Genomic DNA, 17,694 nt, shown 5'->3' with positions numbered 1-17,694 from the left:
CGGGCCAAAACTTGTTGACGTATCTGGAAGGTTCTAGTTGGCCTTTCATTCATGCCTTGAAATTGCCGGTTCTCCACGTCCCTTCTGATGTTGGGCTTGATCAAATCCAGCCGGCATCTTAGGCTTCTATTGAAGAACATCATGGCGGGAGTTTGGTTTGTAACCATATGTGTTGCATTCCTGTATGCGAACAAGAAGTTATCCACCTTGTGCTGAAGTTTTATGTCTTCATTACCCATGGCCTTTATGGCCTTCTTGAAGGTCTGGACAAACCTTTCAGCCAATCCATTGGTGGCGGGATGGTATGGGGCGGACGTGTAGTGCTTAACCCCATTGTTTTTTAAGAACTTCCTGAATTCTTTGGACACAAATTGCGGTCCATTATCAGAACAGATCTGTTCCGGCAGCCCATTCCTGGCAAATATGGTCCTTAATACTGTGATGGTTTTTTCCGTGGTGGTGGAGGACATCTTTATTACCTCCGGCCACTTGGAGTGTGCATCAACCGCGATTAAGAACATTGAGTCCATAAATGGACCAGCAAAGTCGATGTGTACCCTTTGCCAGGGAGATGAGGGCCACTCCCATGGATGAAGAGGGGCTTGGGGTGGAGCGTTTTGGACCTTCTGGCATCCTAGGCAGCTCTTGGTCATTTCTTCGATGTCTCCATCGATACCTGGCCACCATACAAATGCCCTAGCTAGGTTCTTCATTTTCACTCCACCCAGATGCCCCTCATGAAGCTCCTTTAGCACTTTATCCTGGAGTTTGGGTGGAATCACCACTCTGGATCCACACATCAAGGTTCCTCGGCACACTGACAGCTGTTCTCTTCTTTGCGAGAATGCTGGCAACAGTGGTTCGCCATGTGCTGGCCATCCCTTCATTGTTAAATCGTAGACTCGTGAGAGAGTCGGGTCATTTCTAGTTTCCCTTTCAATGGCAGAATTTGTTACTGGTAGACATTCGACTATGGTAGAGTGGAAAATCTCCATTGGGTCTACAGTAGGTGCTTCTTCTACCGTTGGCAATGGTAGGCGTGATAACCCGTCAGCATTCCCATGCTGTTTTGATCCTTTGTATTCTATGTTGTATTGGTGTGCCCCTAGAAAAAGGGACCACCTCTGTAGCCTTTGCGCTGTCATAATGGGAACACCCTTTTTAGGGTTGAATATGGAGATGAGGGGTTAATGGTCAGTCAACAAGGTAAATTTTTGTCCGTGTAGGTAATGGTTGAATTTCTTCACTCCCCATACCAGGCTGAGTGCTTCCCTGTCGATTTGGGCATAGTTACGCTCAGCTGAGTTCAATGAGCGTGACGCAAAAGCTATCGGCCGTTCCGAGCCATCAGGGAATTTATGCGATAATACTGCTCCTACGCCATAAGGGGATGCATCGCACGCCAGTCTGATTGGCAGTGATGGGTTGTAATGAGCCAAAACTTCTTTGGACATGATTAAGTCTTTGCATTTATGGAAGGCACGTTTACAGTCTTCGCTCCATTTCCAAATTACTCCTGTTTGTAGCAGTTCATTAAGAGGGTGTAGAAGAGTTGATAAGTTCGGTAAAAATTTATGATAGTAATTTATTAATCCCAGGAACGACCTTAATTGTGAAACATTTTCAGGTGCTGGGGCTTTTATGACCGCTTCAATTTTTTCAGGTGACTTATGCAACCCTTCCTTATTAATTATGTGGCCACAATATGATATTTGATTTTGGAAAAATTCGAACTTGGGGCGATTTGCTCGTAGGCCCCGTTCTCTCAGCCTAGTGAGCACCTGCTCCAAATTGGCAAGGTGCTCATTGTCGTTTTCTCCTGTTACAAGGATGTCGTCTCGGTAGCATTGAGTCCCCGGAAGCCCTTGGAGGACTTGCTCCATAGCTCTTTGCCAGATAGCTGGAGTGGATGCTACTCCGAAAACCAGTCGATTGTACTGGTACAGACCTTTGTGTGTATTTATCGTGAGATATTTTTAGAGGCCTCTTCAACCTGCATCTGTAGATATGCCTGTGCCAAGTCAATTTTGGTGAAACGTTTCCCTCCGGATAGTGAGGCAAAAATACCTTCTATCCTCGGAAGAGGATACTGTACCATGTGAAGGATTGGGTTTACAGTCACCTTAAAGTCTCCACAGATGCGAATTTTTCTCTGTTCTTCAGATTTATCATTATTCAATGCTTTCTTCATGACTGGAACGATGGGTGTTGCCCACTCGCTCCAATCTATTTTGGATAATACGCCTGCCTTTTCCAAATTCTCCAGCTCTGCCTCGACTGCTGGATGAATTGCGTATGGCACCGGTCTTGCCTTAAAAACTTGGGTATTGCTGCATCTTCCACTTTTATTGAGGCAGTGATGCCTTTCAAGGTTCCTAGTTTCTCTTGAAACACTTCTTTGGCGTTGGCCAAGATGTCTTTTAATCGTTCAGGTATGACGTCATCATCGTTTTTATTCTTACTGGTCACCGTCAGTGCCTGAATGGAGTGCCAGTCTAAACGTATTTTCCTGATCCATTCATGTCCCAACAGCGGTGGACCACCATCTTGTAGAATGTATAAATACAACTTTTGTATTTCCTTGCCGTTGTATACAACAGGCACCCTTATTTTTCCTTTGGGGTATACTTTCTGCCCCGTATATGTTTTCAAGATAATGGATGTGTCTTTTAAAGGTATATGCGGAAATAGCCGCTCGTAATCCCGTCGATTTATGATGGTCAGAGCTGATACTGTATCTAGCTCCATTTTAACTGGGGACCCTGCTATCATGAGGGTATCCCAAATGGTCTGGTAATCATCTTTGGCAATTACATTATGTAATTTGAGACAGCTTAGTCTCTTGTTTTCGGAGTCGCTATCGCTCTTCTGGTCTTCGGAGCTACTGTCCGTCATCATTTGTACCTTTCTGTACTTTTCTTTATTGATTTTTTTTCCCCTGTCTGTGGATTTTTTTTTTCCAGATCGGCATACCCGTGCAATGTGTCCAATCTTTCCACATTGCCTGCATGCTTTGTCCTTGAACCAGCAGTCCCTCTGGTCATGGGTGGATCTGCCGCAGCGATAACATCTCTCGAAACCCTGTGTCATTTCATGGGTGCCGAAGTCCTGTGTCTTTTGTTGTATCTCTGCAGCTCCTCTTGCGGCTGCTTCGTATGATACAGCCATATTGAAAGCCTTGTCCAGTGTTAAATCTTTTTCAGAAAGCAGCCTTTTCTGTGTTCCTTCACTTAAGAGACCGCAGACGAATTTGTCTCGAAGATAATCTGCTAGTCCTGCCCCGAATTGGCAGTGTTTTGATAGCTTTCTTAATTCGGTGAGGTAATCAGCGTTACTTTCATTCTTGTGTTGATTTCTCTTGAAGAATTTGAATCGTTCCGCTATCAGCAGCGGTGTTGGGTTTAAGTGCTCCTGTAGGGTATCAACAATTTCTTTAAAATTCTTGTCCTTTGGTTTGGCTGGAGTGATTAAATTTCGTAACAGCCCGTATGTCTTTGCGCCCATTAGATTTAGCAGTACTGAAGCTTTTTTTTCATCTTCTATTCCATTTGCGGTGCAATATACCTCCACTCTTTCCACATATGTGGTCCAATCCTCTATCTCGTTATCAAAAGCATCAATATTGCCAGACTTAGGCATCCTAGAAATAAAATGGCGTTTCCTGCGCTTTTCTTTCTTTTCTGCAGAAAAGATATGGCGCTTCCCCGCCTCTGCTGCCGATGACAACGCTGTTTCCCGCGGTTTCCGTTCTTTTTATTTATTTATTTACAGTTGGAGACTCGTTCCCGCCGGACTCTCTCTCTAGGTCTGAACGCCGACCTGCTTGCAGCGCCGGCTGTCTCCCGAGTGCTCCCTCCCCGTCTGTTACTGCTTGCCTCTGATTTCGCTGCTTGGCCCAGCTGTAGAGACAGCCGCTGGAGCCCCAGCCCGACACCCAGGAAGGATTATTGCAGTACCTGCCACCAGCTTGGCTAGCTGGTGAAACCACAGCTTTTTCTTTTTCTTGATTTTTCTTCAACTTTGGACGCCAGAGGAATCGATGTCCTTGAGGTGCTGCCGAATTGCAGGTAAGTCCGTTTCCAATTCGTCGCCACTGTTGTGTCTGTGTGTTGATAGAGACACTGAAGACAGGAGTTGGTTTCATAGGTGTTTACTAAACAAAGTCTGGAGGGGAACTAACTGATACAACACAATATACAGGCTTATATAGCCCGAGTGGCCATTACCGGCATTACAGTATACATGGGGCTCTTAAAGGCACATACACTACAACACTTACCTTCAAACTGCTTCCCATCTCTTCTCATCCCCATCACTCTGCATTGGCAACCTACTCCTGCACATCCCAACTCACCCTTACATCACTTGCACCCTCACCCATCCCTCTCTCTCTATGTACAGAATCACATCACCATCTTACTATGCACCCCTCACTCTCGCTCTCATTGTTATGCAATGACAACAACTAACAACACACAGGGAGGGACCTTGGTATTGGCACTTCACTCCATCATAGTCTCCCTCTAAACATTTATGTTATCCATTCTTTACACTCACTCCATCAATCTCTCTGAAACTCCTCTTGTGTCCCTCATTGCAGGAAAAGAGAGCCCACAATAAGAGGGAGAGGGGGAGGACAGGAGGAGGCCCACCATCCGTGGTGTATCTAACGCATGCTGAGGAGGCAGCTCTGGAGATCATGGGAGGTGCAGAGGAGCTGGAAGTGGGGGACGGAGAGGTGGGCACAGTACAGCAAGCTGGTGACAGAATTGATTTCCAACCCTCTGATTTTTCATTCATGAGTGACTCATAGCGGATCTGATGTTCATAGAAATTGAGTGCGGATCATTTGCACAATGGGATGTGTCTGCAACCTACATATCACATGTCTAACTCATGCCTTTACTCCCCCACAGGACCATCGAGAGCCCCCCTCCCCACTGTCCTGGAGGAAGAGCAGGAGGACTCCTCAGAGGAAGCTGCAACCTCTGAGGGCACAGCGTCAGCAGAAATTAGCACACCCAGCACCAGCGCAGAGATGCACACCTCGGTGGGTCGTTTGTGAGATATATTATTGTCACCTGGTGTATCACAGCTCACAAGTGAGCAGGAGCAGATGGTGGAGACAGGGACAGCAGTGGAAAGTCCTTGTTGGAGGCTGCTGGACACTCCTAGCTCTGCTCAGCTGCAAGTAGACGCTGAGCTTCTGGGGCCATCCGGAAAGAGAGCAGTGCTGGAGCTTCAGGAACAAGTGCAGGAGGCTCTGACAGGCTTTGCAACCACTGTGACTGCGAATATGCAGAGAATGGAGGAGTCCATCTCAAACATGAGCAATGCCGTGGTGCACGCAATGGCAAATGTAGGTGCCGCCATGGAAAGGATGGCAACCTCCATGGAGGACATAAATCACCAGACACAAACCAACATGGTTGCTCTTCTAAATAGATGGTCAGCTATGGAGAATAGATGGGCATCTGTCGCGGAGAGGAACCAGAGGTACATGGATGTCCACATTATGAGGATTATCAGTACAGAGACGGGCCCACATGGCCCCACTGATGTGCAGCAAGGTGCTCTCCAGCTACTTGCTAGCAGTGAAGTGTTGGTGACCCATGAGAAGGATATTGGTGGTCAACAACAAGGAAGTGGGGGCTCCTCTCCAAGCGCTCACACTCCCATGCCACTGCCGAGCCCTTGGTCAGAGTCCTAGATTCCTCACCCAACTGAGATGGCCATCTCAGCCCCTACACAGCCGCAGGAGCAGACGACTTTGGCGTGGTCCGTCAAGGCTCGCAAACACATAGGTCGACCGCCAAAGGCGTTGAAGCAGGCGCAGCATGGAAGTGAGCAGGCTGCCTCTACATCTGCTGAAGCCACAGGGGAAGCACCACGTAGAAACATGCGTAAGAGAAAGCTAACACACAAATAGTCACAAGGGTACTCACTTGGGTGTTTTCATATAAACCAAAGTTAAGTTTGGGCTCTTTATTTATATTGTATTAAAGTAATGCGATGTGAATGTTTCAATGTGTTGCCCTATGTGTGCTCAGAATTGGAAGTGGCACAGTGAGGGGTGAAGGCGCCTTTCATCTGTAGTGATGGTGGGGAGAGTGATAGGAATGCACAGTTCATTGTACAGATGCTGTATTGTGTGGACTGGAGGTCCTGCCAACCTTCATGTGCATGTACCAGCCACATGTCCTTGCTGCTTAAAGTTATGCGAATCTGGCATGGATTAGTCCATCCCTTGCCTCATGGTCAGCAATGTGCTCACGTGCTGGTGGCACTGGGACAACCGCCTCCACCAGGTCTTCCTCATCTGCAGCCTCATTCGGCTCTTCCTCCTCCTCCTCCTCTGAGGAGGCTGTGCACTGAGCCACTTGTTCCTCAGGCAGCGGTAAGCCACGCTGCAGTGTGATGTTGTGCAGGGCACAGCAGACCACGATGATTCTGGAGACCCCGGCTGGCGCGTACTGTAGGGCTCCACCAGATCTGTCGAGGCATCTGAAGCGCATTTTGAGCAAGCCGATGGTTTGCTCTGTGATGCTTCTGGTGGATATGTGGCTCTCATTGTAGCGCTCCTCAGCTTCGTTTGATGGCCTCCTCATCGGTGTCATTAGCCACGTCTTCAGGGGCTAGCCCTTGTCTCCAAGGAGCCATCTGTAAAGTTGGGTTGGCGGATTGAAGAGCTGAGGCACAGTGGACTGGCGCAGGATGTATGAGTCATGGCAGCTGCCAGGGAACTTCGCGCACACATGCATAATGTTCTTCCTATGGTTACACACCAGCTGGAAGTTAAGGGAGTGGAAGCCCTTGCGGTTCACAAATGCAGCTGGGTTGTGATGGGGTGCCCTGATGGCCACATGGGTGCAGTCGATGACACCCTGCACCCTTGGGAAGCCAGCCGGATTGGCAAACCCAGCCGCCCGCACGGTAACACTTGCTTCATCCGTTGAGAAGTGGATGTAATTGGCCGGCTTGGCAAACAGGGCTTCGGTAACCTGTGTGATTCATCTGTGGGCAGCCGACTGGGAGATGCCACTAGTGTCTGCTGCAGATCCCTGGAAGGGCCCTGACGCAAAGAAATTGAGTGCGGTGGTGACTTTGACAGCCACTGGTAAGGAGTGGCCACCTGCTCCTCTGGGCTGCAGGTCTTGGTGCAACATTGTACAGATGTCTACGACTACCTCTCGCGAAAGTCTCAGCCTCCTTTGACACTGCTGCTCAGTCATGTTGAGGAAGCTCATCCTCTGCCTGTAAACCCTGTATTGGGGGTTTCTCCTGCGGCGCGGTACAGCCCTGCGCTGGCGGCCTCTGCCCTGTGCAGCATCAGGTGGCTGAGGTTCTGCTGCTGCCACGGCTGCTTGTCCTCCAAATCATGAGGACCTGGATGAGAGAGTATAAATGGTTCCCATTCTGCTGGTATATATGTCAGTTGAGGAAGAGATGTTATAAGCGCTCAGTCAATGTGAAGAGAGGTTATTCCAAGGAGGTCACAGTGCATATAGATCTCACAACACACACTTACAACCTCAATACACCTGAAATATGTCTTCCAAATCCTGAAATCAGAAAATTCTGGCATTTGAAATTGAACTGATGTGGCAGGTTAGCTTTTATGCTGCAGTTGCAGCTGTGAACTATTCAACTTGCTGGAAGACCCGACACAATCAGCTGGCGTGTTTGCCGAACGACGTGGAACATGCTGAAAATGTGGCAAAATTGAAAAACCCTGTCAAAATAGCAGTAAACAAGTGGTTAACAAGATGTTAACTACCTTAAGTGCCTCTCCCACCGCTTGGTGTCCAGTCTGATCTGAAGTCGCAGACCCGACATTTTGGAAAGTCGCGTGGAGGCAGGTTCGTGGCGGGTTCACAACCCGCCGTCAAATATTTTGGAATTAACTCCTGCCCTGCCTCCAAACCCGCCCTCTGAGCGCTGGCAAAATCGCGGCCCACATTTCCAAACGCACCCTCACCAATCTCCCCTCCCCCATAAGTTGATGGCCAAAATCCACCAGGGCCCTCTTCTCACATTGGGTTAGATGCTTCAGTGTGGCTTGTCCAATGTCCTGGTCCTCTCTGTCACCAGGAACTTCCTCAGGATTCTTCCTATCGCCCGGCATAACGTTAATGAAAGGTCAGTGGAAACCCGGATGGATCGCATAAATGGGCATTACACTCATCTTCCGTTGAAGTTATGGCAGTCAATCAGGAAATTCTTGACGTGTGTTTCTGTACTGCAACGACCTGTAAGTAGATGTTATGAAGATGTTAAGAACTGCCTCAGCTCTCCAAACAGCACTGCATTGCCCAGACCACATCCCTCATGTGCCAGGACAATACAGATTAGCTTGTATAATGTTACTGCTGGTAGTAATCTTTGTAAACTGAACTTTGAAGTGCTATGTGCAAGGTACTCATGAAAGTTAAAAAAAAACCTAAGGAACGATTGCTTAAAAATGCTAATGAGCTAGCTTTGGTATTGTTTCCTCAGGCTATAAATAAGTAACTCATTAGCCTCTCTCAGCAATCAAAATACACCCCACACCCATTGTATTAAAAAGTCTTTTTTCCCTTTTTCTGGCTATGAACAGCAAGAGATAAAACCTAGGAACAGGATGCTGTGCAGGAAGTCAGGATTTTGAAATGGAAAGGCTGCAAAGGCAAGTCATGTTTGTTAAAGAGAAAGCTGAAGCAAAGAGGTTAGAAATGCTGGAGGATAGTTAGAAGCCATTGTGGCGGAGCCACCAAAGGACTCAGATCGTTTGTACATAATTCCTTTAACAACATGTTAGTCACAGTCTGAGTCTGTACCTTTATTTATGCTGTTTAACTGTACAGAGTGTGGTTGCTTTAACAGCGCGGTTAAAACGTGATGACATCATGCCGTTCATCACATGACCCCCCACTGGTGGGAAAACGTGATGACGTCATGATGTCAGCCACAGGACTGCAGAGGCAGTCCTCGTGGAGCCTTCAAAGAGAGCAGACCTGTATTCGATGTACTCCAGCAGTTTCCAGTTAAAACCTGTTTTGTTCCATTAAAGTTCATTGTTTTGATTGCCTGAGTCGAACTCAGTCTTTTCGTTAGGAACCTTTGTTCCTACATTGGTGACCTGACCTTCATGATCAGTTTTCGCGGAAGATCTTCAGCATGGACATGAACGCCGTGACTCTGAAACTGCCACAGTTCTGGGAGCAACAACCAGACGCCTGGTTTATCCAGGCTGAAGCCCAGTTCGCCATCAGGAACATCATCGCGGATCAGACCCGTTATTACTACATGGTCTCCGCCCTCGACAGCACAACTGCCTCACGGATCGTCAGCCTCCTCGGTAGTCCTCCTACTGACAGCAAGTATGAGACGATAAAGGCGCAGTTGCTAGAAGTCTTCGGGCTCTCGAAGTCAGAGCGCACTCGCCGGCTCATCACGATGCCTGGCCTCGGGGACTCCAAACCATCCGAGCTCATGAGCCAAATGCTCACGCTCTTGGGTGCCGAACCGGAATGCTTCCTCTTCCGGGAGCTTTTCCTCTACCAAATGCCAGAGCAGGTACAGGCTGCCCTAGCCAGATCCGACATTACAGACTGCGCCGAGCTTGCTGCCGAAGCCGATAAGATTTTCACTGTAACCCAGCAGTGCTGCGCGGCCACGAGGCGCCCATCCCCCACAGACGCGGTTCCAGCTCCTCCTGCAGCGGGCTGGTACTCCTACCATGCCTGTTTTGGCGCGAAAGCACGACGCTGCCGCTCTCCCTGCAGTTTTTCGCCCCCCAAAAAAACAAAGCTCCTGCAGCGTTCCTGGTGAAAGAGGATCGGGTCTAACAGGCGCTCCGCGGTTGCGATGGCCGTCAGATCTATGGGGAAACTTCTTTATATCACCGATTCCCTATTGGGTCGACATTTCCTTTGTGACACTGGGGCGCAGTGTAGCATTCTACCTGCGTCGAATCGCGATATGCAAGCGGGGAACCATGGTTTTTCCCTCGTGGCGGCTAATGGTGCAGCAATTCGAATTTTCCGAAAGCGGCGGGTCCAAGTCTGTTTCGGCGGTCAGCGCTTCTGTTGGGGATTCGTCACGGCCACAGTCTCGCAGGCCATCCTAGGGGCGGATTTTCTGTGTGCTAACGGCCTCCTTGTTGATGTCCGGCACCGCCGGTTGATCAACGCGGCCACCTTCCACTCGATTCCGTGCTACCACGGTACCACCGTGGCGCGCTCTATTGCCTGCGCTTTCCCTCCTCCGGATGACTTCACTCGGCTCCTCGGAGAGTTTCCAGAGCTGACAAGGCCCACTTTCTCCTCCTCGGCCACGAAGCATGGTGTTGAACATCATATCACCACTACTGGCTCCCCGGTTTATGCGCAGGCGAGAAGGCTCGAACCCAGCAAGCTCGCGGCTGTGAAAGCGGAGTTCGACACAATGGAGCGGCTCGGGATCATTCGCCGATCCAATAGTCCCTGGTCTTCGCCTCTCCACATTGTTCCGAAACCGAGCGGCGGCTGGCGGCCATGCGGTGACTAGCGACGCCTGAACGACACCACTACTCCTGATCGGTACCTGATTCCGCATATTCAGGATTTTTCAGCCCATTTGGTGGGAAATTCTATCTTTTCTAAAGTCGACCTCGTCCGGGGGTATCACCAGGTTCTCGTGCACCTGCAAGATGTCCCGAAAACCACAGTCATCACCCCTTTCGGCCTCTTTGAGTTCCTGTGGATGCCGTTTGGCTTGAAGAATGCGGCACAGGCTTTCCAGCGCTTAATGGACTCCGTGCTCCGAGACCTAAGCTTCATCTTCGTCTACCTTGAGGACATTCTCATCGCCAGTGCTAGCAAGGAAGAGCACATCTCCCATTTGCGTACCCTCTTTACGTGCCTCAGCCAGCACGGTTTAATCATCAACCCGGCCAAGTGCCAGTTCGGCCTGCAGCAGATCGATTTCTTGGGATACCGCATAACATCAGACGGCGCCATCCCCTTAATGGCAAAGGTGGAAGTGGTTACCTCTTTCCCGCGCCCGCCAACCGTCAAGGCCCTGCAAGAGTTTCTGGGGATGGTCAACTTCTATCACCGATTCGTCCCCAAGGCGGCTCAGCTTATGCAACCCTTGTACGGGGCCCTCAAGGGCTAGTCCAGTAAGGATCCAATCAGCTGGACAGCCGAGATGGACCAGGCATTTGTCAACACCAAGTGCGCCTTGGCCAATGCAACCATGCTGGCGCACCCCCTTCCAGGTGCCACCATCGCCCTTACCACGGACGTGTCAGACTATGCCATCGGCGCAGTGCAAGAGCAGTGGGTCAACGGCACGTGGCAACCGCTGGCGTTTTTCAGCCGCCAACTACGGAAAAATGAAAAAAATATAGCATCTTTGATCGGGAGTTACTGGCCCTTTTCCTAGCCATTCACCATTTCTGGTTCTTATTGGAAGGACGTCCCTTCACGGCTTTTGTCTAACGTTCGCCATGGCCAAGACCGTCGAACCATGGTCCGCTCATCAACAACGTCACCTGAGGTTTATTTCCAAATTTACCACGGACATTCAACATGTGTCTGGTAAGGACAACCTGGTGGCGGATTGCCTCTCCCGTGCGGTTCACCTGGGGATCGACTACGCCCTCATGGCTGCAGATCAGGCCTCGGACTCTGAGGTCCAATCATACAGAACCGTCCCCTCTAGTTTCCAAGCGACCGACGTCACTTTCCAGGCCGCAGGCACCACGCTCCTTTGCGATGTCTCCATGGGCGTTCCCCGACCTATCATGCCGGTCGCATGGCGCCAGAAGGTGTTTGATGCCATACACGGGTTGTCGCACCCTGGGATGAAGGCTTCACAATGGCTTATGTCAGCGAAGTTCGTCTGCAAAGGTATGCACCTCGATGTCCGTGACTGGGCTAATACCTGCGTAGTCTGCCAGAAGGCCAAGGTCCAGCATCAGGTTAAAGCTCCAGTGGCTATGTTCACTGTTCCGGAGCGTCGTTTCGACCACGTGCATGTGGACCTTGTGGGGCCGCTTCCGCCTTCTCATGGTTATACGCATCTCCTCACCATGGTGGACCGCACCACTAGGTGGCCAGAGGCAATTCCTTTGGTTTCCACCACTTCGGCAGACGTCGCGAGAGCTTTCATCTCCTGTTGGGTTGCCCGTTTCGGGGTACCGGCAGACATCTCTTCCGATCGTGGGCCACAATTTTCCTCGGAGCTTTGGAACACTGTAGCTCAGGGGCTCGGCACCAAACTTCATCGCACCACCGCCTATCATCCACAGGCGAACGGCCTTTGCGAGCGATTCCACAGGTCGCTTAAAGCTGCCCTTCGGGCCAGTCTTCAAGGTGCAGGATGGGTGGACAGACTGCCATGGGTCCTTTTGGGTCTTCGTACGGCACCCAAAGAAGACCTGCAATCGCCCTCAGCCGAACTCGTCTACGGCCAGCCTCTCCGAGTACCAGGGCATTTCCTCCCTTCTCCCACAGAGCCATGGTCTGGCTCTCAGCAATTCGTCAGCCACCAGGAAGCGGCCAGATGCTTCGCTCCGGTGCCTACATCAAATCACGGCTTACAGAACTCCCATGTGCCAGCGGAGCTGAAGAATGCTGAGTATGTATTCATCCGCAACGACGCTCACCGGGATCTGCTCAAGCCCCCTTACACCGGTCCTTTCCGCGTCATCGAACCAGGAGACAAACCTTTTCAGTCGACATCGGAGGAAAACCGGATCACATTTCGGTGGACCGATTGAAGCCGGCTCACCTGGACCTGGACCGCCCAGTCGTCGTCGCTCAACCGCTGAAACGGGGCCGACCGTCCGCAGCCGCCATGCCAGACCAACCACAGCCGCCCGACAACTCAACCACGCTCGCCGCGCCAGCTCAACCATGACCGCCCGCCAGCTCGACCACTGTCCATCAGCTGCCTCCGCCAGGTTACCGAAGTCGCTCGGACAGACTTGTCAGACCTCCTCGGCGTCTCACTTTTGCTGTTAAAGACAATTCTGGGGGGGCGCATGTGGCGGAGCCACCAAAGGACTCAGATCGTTTGTACATAATTCCTTTAACAACATGTTAGTTGCAGTCTGAGTCTGTTCCTTTATTTATGCTGTTTAACTGTATAGAGTGTGGTTGCTTTAACAGCGCGGTTAAAACGTGATGACGTCATGCCGTTCATCACGTGACCCCCCCACTGGCGGGAAAACGTGATGACGTCATGACGTCAGCCACAGGACTGCAGAGGCAGTCCTCGTGGAGCCTTCAAAGAGAGCAGACCTGTATTCGATGTACTCCAGCAGTTTCCAGCTAAAACCTGTTTTGTTCCATTAAAGTTCGTTGTTTTGATTGCCTGAGTCTGTTGTGTATGTACCTTTAAGGGAATACCTGGTCTCAGACTGCAGTACCGGCAGTGACCACCCCTGTATAAATGGCCCTACAGGCTTCGGTAGTTTCAGTTTCCAGGTTGTCTCCATTCAGTAAAGACTTGTTATAATCAACTCCTGCAGTCCGTGTCTCAATTATACACGGACATAATACTGGCGACGAGTAAGAAACGAACTTACCTGCAACTCGGCAGCACCTCAGACGATGTTATTGAAGGTCGAAGCCAGAAGAAAAAAAACAATAATCCAAAGAAACTCGAGAAACGGGCGTTGACCATGGGCAACCGCCTCCAAATCATCGAATTGAAAAGTGCAGGAGAGACTGTCGAGAGCCAGGCTTGGTTCTCCAGTCTGTGATTTCCCAGCTAATCGGGCTGGTGGCAGGTAGTGCACTGATCCTTCCTGGGCTGCGGCGGGCTAGAGCTCGATCGGGTGGCTCTGCAACGGGGCCGGGCAGCGAGTCGGGAAGCAAAGAGAGAGAGAGAGGGTGGAGCACACAGGGCGCGGCCGGTGCTTCGAAGCCGGGCAGCGTTCGGACCTAAGAAGAGGGAGGGAAGTGTCCCAGAGGGTCCGCTCCACGACGGGAACGGTTCTTCAATTAACGGAGCAAATATTGAAGCGCGATAGAAAAAGAAAAATACCGCGGAGCGCGGCGTTGAAAGCAGCGATCGGGGAGGCGTGAAGACCATAGGGCGTCGCCATTACATGTTAGTAAAATAAATATAATCACCAGCAACAGCGTTGGTAGCAGTGGCAGTGGCGGGAAAGCGCGGGAGGCACCATCTTAACTCGGCGGGGAAGAAGGAAAAGCGCGGGAGGCGCCATTTTGATCCATCGGGGATGAAGGCAAAGCGCGGGAGGCGCCATCTTAGATTTTCAAGATGCCAAAGACTGGTGATAGCACTGCCTTCGATAATGCAATAGAAGACTGGACCACGTATGTGGAAAGAGTCGAGGTATATTGCGAGGCAAACGAAATAGCCGATGAGAAAAAGGCATCGGTAATGCTAAATATAATGGGCACAAGAACGTACGGCCTATTGCGGGATCTGATTACTCCAGCCAAACCGAAGGCGAAGAGTTTTAACGAAATTGTTGCTATCCTGCAGGAACACCTAAATCCTACACCGCTGCTGATAGCAGAAAGATTTAAATTCCACAGGAGAAATCAGCATGAAAATGAGAGCAATGCTGATTACCTTACGGAACTACGCAAGCTATCAAAGCACTGCCAGTTCGGAGCAGGACTGGCAGATAACTTACGGGACAAATTTGTCTGTGGACTCCTGAGTGAAGGAACCCAGAAGAGGTTACTCTCAGAGAAAGAGCTGACGCTAGATAAGGCTTTCAGCGTGGCAGTATCATACGAAGCAGCAGCAAGGGGAGCTGCGGAAATACAACAAAAGCCACAGGTATACGGCACCCACGAAATGACATGGGGATTTGCAAAATGTTATCGCTGCGGCAGAACAAACCACGACCAGAAGGACTGCTGGTCCAAGGACAAAATATGCAGGCAATGCGGAAAGATGGGACACATTGCACGAGTTTGCAGGTCTGGGAAGAAGACCAATGACAACAAAAAGGCTACTAAGGAACCGTACAGGAAAGTACAAAAGATGGACAGTAGTTCCGAAGACCAGATGAGCGACAGTGAATCCGGGAACAAGAGACTAAGCTGTCTCAAACTTCACAACATAATCGCAAAAGAGGATCTCTGAACCATTTGTGTCACCCTCACGATAGCAGGGTCCCAAGTCAAAATGGAATTGGATACAGGATCAGCTCTAACCGTCATGAATCGACGAGACTACGAGCGGCTATTCTCACACATACCCTTGAGAGAGACATCTATTGTCTTGAGGACGTATACGGGGCAAAAAGTATACCCCAGAGGAAAAATAAGGGTGCCTGTCGAATACAACGGCAAGAAAATACGGAAATTGTATCTCTACATTCTGCAAGATGGTGGACCACCGTTATTGGGACGTGAATGGATCAGAAAGATAAGTTTAGACTGGCACTCCATTCAGGCACTGACGGTGGCTGGTAAAAAGGATGACGACGTCACTCCTGGACGATTGTCAACAATCTTAGCTGACGCCAAAGAGGTATTTCAACAAGAACTGGACACTCTTAAAGGCATAACTGCCTCGATAAAAATAGAGGAGAATGCAATTCTCAAGTTTTTCAAAGCAAGACCGGTACCATATGCAATTCGCCCAGCCGTCGATGCAGAACTGGAGAATCTGGAGAATGCAGGCGTGTTATCTGAGGTAGACTGGAGCGAGTGGGCGACACCTATCGTTCCTGTCATGAAGAAAACGTTAAACAATAAGTCTGAGGAGCCAAGGAAGGTTCGCATCTGTGGGGTCTTCAAGGTGACGGTGAACCCAATCCTTCACACAGTACGATATCCTCTTCCAAGGATAGAAGATATCTTCGCCTCACTATCTGGAGGGAAGCGTTTTACAAAAATTGACCTAGCACAAGCATATTTGCAGATGGAGGTTGAAGAATCCTCTAGGAAGTATCTCACGATAAACACTCACAAAGGTCTTTACCAGTATAATCGACTGGTATTCGGAGCAGCATCAGCTCCGGCGATATGGCAAAGAGCGATGGAACAAGTCCTGCAAGGGATTCAGGGGACTCAGTGTTACTTAGACGACATCCTAGTGACAGGTGAAGATGACAGTGAACACCTTGCCAACCTAGAGCAGGTGCTCACTAGACTACGTGAACATGGGCTACGAGCCAATCGCCCCAAGTGCGAGTTTTTTAAGAAACAGATATCGTATTGTGGCCACGTGATTGATGAAGAGGGGTTGCATAAGTCCCCTGACAAAATTGAAGTGGTAGTTAAGGCTCCAGCGCCTGAAAATGTATCGCAACTGAGGTCATTCCTCGGATTGGTGAATTACTACCATAAGTTTTTGCCGAATTTGTCCACAATTCTGCATCCACTGAACGCCCTACTACGAACGGGAGTAGCATGGAAATGGAGCGATGAATGTAAGCGGGCCTTTCAGAAGAGTAAGGACCTAATCACTTCAAGAGAAGTATTGGCTCACTACAACCCATCACTACCGATAAGACTGGCGTGTGGTGCATCTCCCTACGGCATTGGGGCGGTACTGTCACATAAATTCCTTGATGGTTCAGAGAGGCCGATAGCTTTTGCGTCACGCTTGTTAACTTCAGCCGAGCGTAACTACGCCCAGATTGACAGAGAGGCCCTCAGCCTGGTGTGGGGGGTGAAGAAGTTCAATCACTACCTGCACGGTCAGAAATTTACTCTACTAACTGATCATCAACCTCTCGTCTCCATTTTCAACCCTCAGAAGGGCGTACCGATAATGACGGCACAAAGGCTACAGAGGTGGTCCCTTTTCCTAGGGGCACACCAATATGACATCGAGTACAAAGGAACTAAACAGCATGGGAATGCTGATGGATTGTCGCGCCTACCGTTGCCGATGGTGGAAGAAGAATTGGCAGTGGATCCAGTGGAGTTATTCCACTCGACTATAGTCGAATGCTTCCTTGTGATGAATGCAAACATAGAAAAGGAAACACGAAATGACCCGACACTCTCCTGGGTCTATGATTTAACGGTGAAGGGATGGCCAGCACATGGCGAACCACTGCTGCCAGCATTCTCACCGAGAAGAGAACAGCTGTCAGTGTGCAGAGGAACCTTGATGTGTGGATCCAGAGTAGTAATTCCACCCAAATTGAAGGATAGAGTGCTCAATGAGCTTCATGAGGGTCATCTGGGAGGGGTAAAAATGAAGAACTTTGCCAGAGCGTTTGTGTGGTGGCCGGGAATCGATAGAGAAATCGAAGAGATGACCAAGAGCTGTACAGGATGCCAGAAGGTCCAAAACGCCCCACCACAAGCTCCTCTACATCCATGGGAGTGGCCCTCATCTCCATGGCAAAGGGTACACATTGATTTTGCTGGTCCATTTATGGACTCGATGTTTTTAACTGCGGTGGATGCACATTCAAAGTGGCCAGAGGTAATAAAAATGTCCTCAACCACCACAGAAAAAACTATCACAGTCTTACGAACCATATTCGCCAGAAATGGGCTGCCTGAACAGATTTGCTCTGACAATGGACCACAGTTTGTGTCTGAAGAGTTCCGGAGGTTCTTAAAGAACAATGGTGTTAAGCATTATACATCTGCCCCATATCATCCAGCCACTAATGGATTGGCCGAGAGGTTTGTTCAAACATTCAAGAAGGCTATCAAGGCAATGTGTAATGAAGATATACCCCTACAACACAAGGTGGATAACTTCTTGTTTGCC

This window comes from Somniosus microcephalus, chromosome 9 (assembly GCF_052327205.1).
Source record: "Somniosus microcephalus isolate GS21.2 chromosome 9, FLI_Smic_1.0, whole genome shotgun sequence".
Taxonomy (NCBI): Eukaryota; Metazoa; Chordata; class Chondrichthyes; order Squaliformes; family Somniosidae; genus Somniosus; species Somniosus microcephalus.
Note: the sequence above shows the minus strand (reverse complement) of the source record.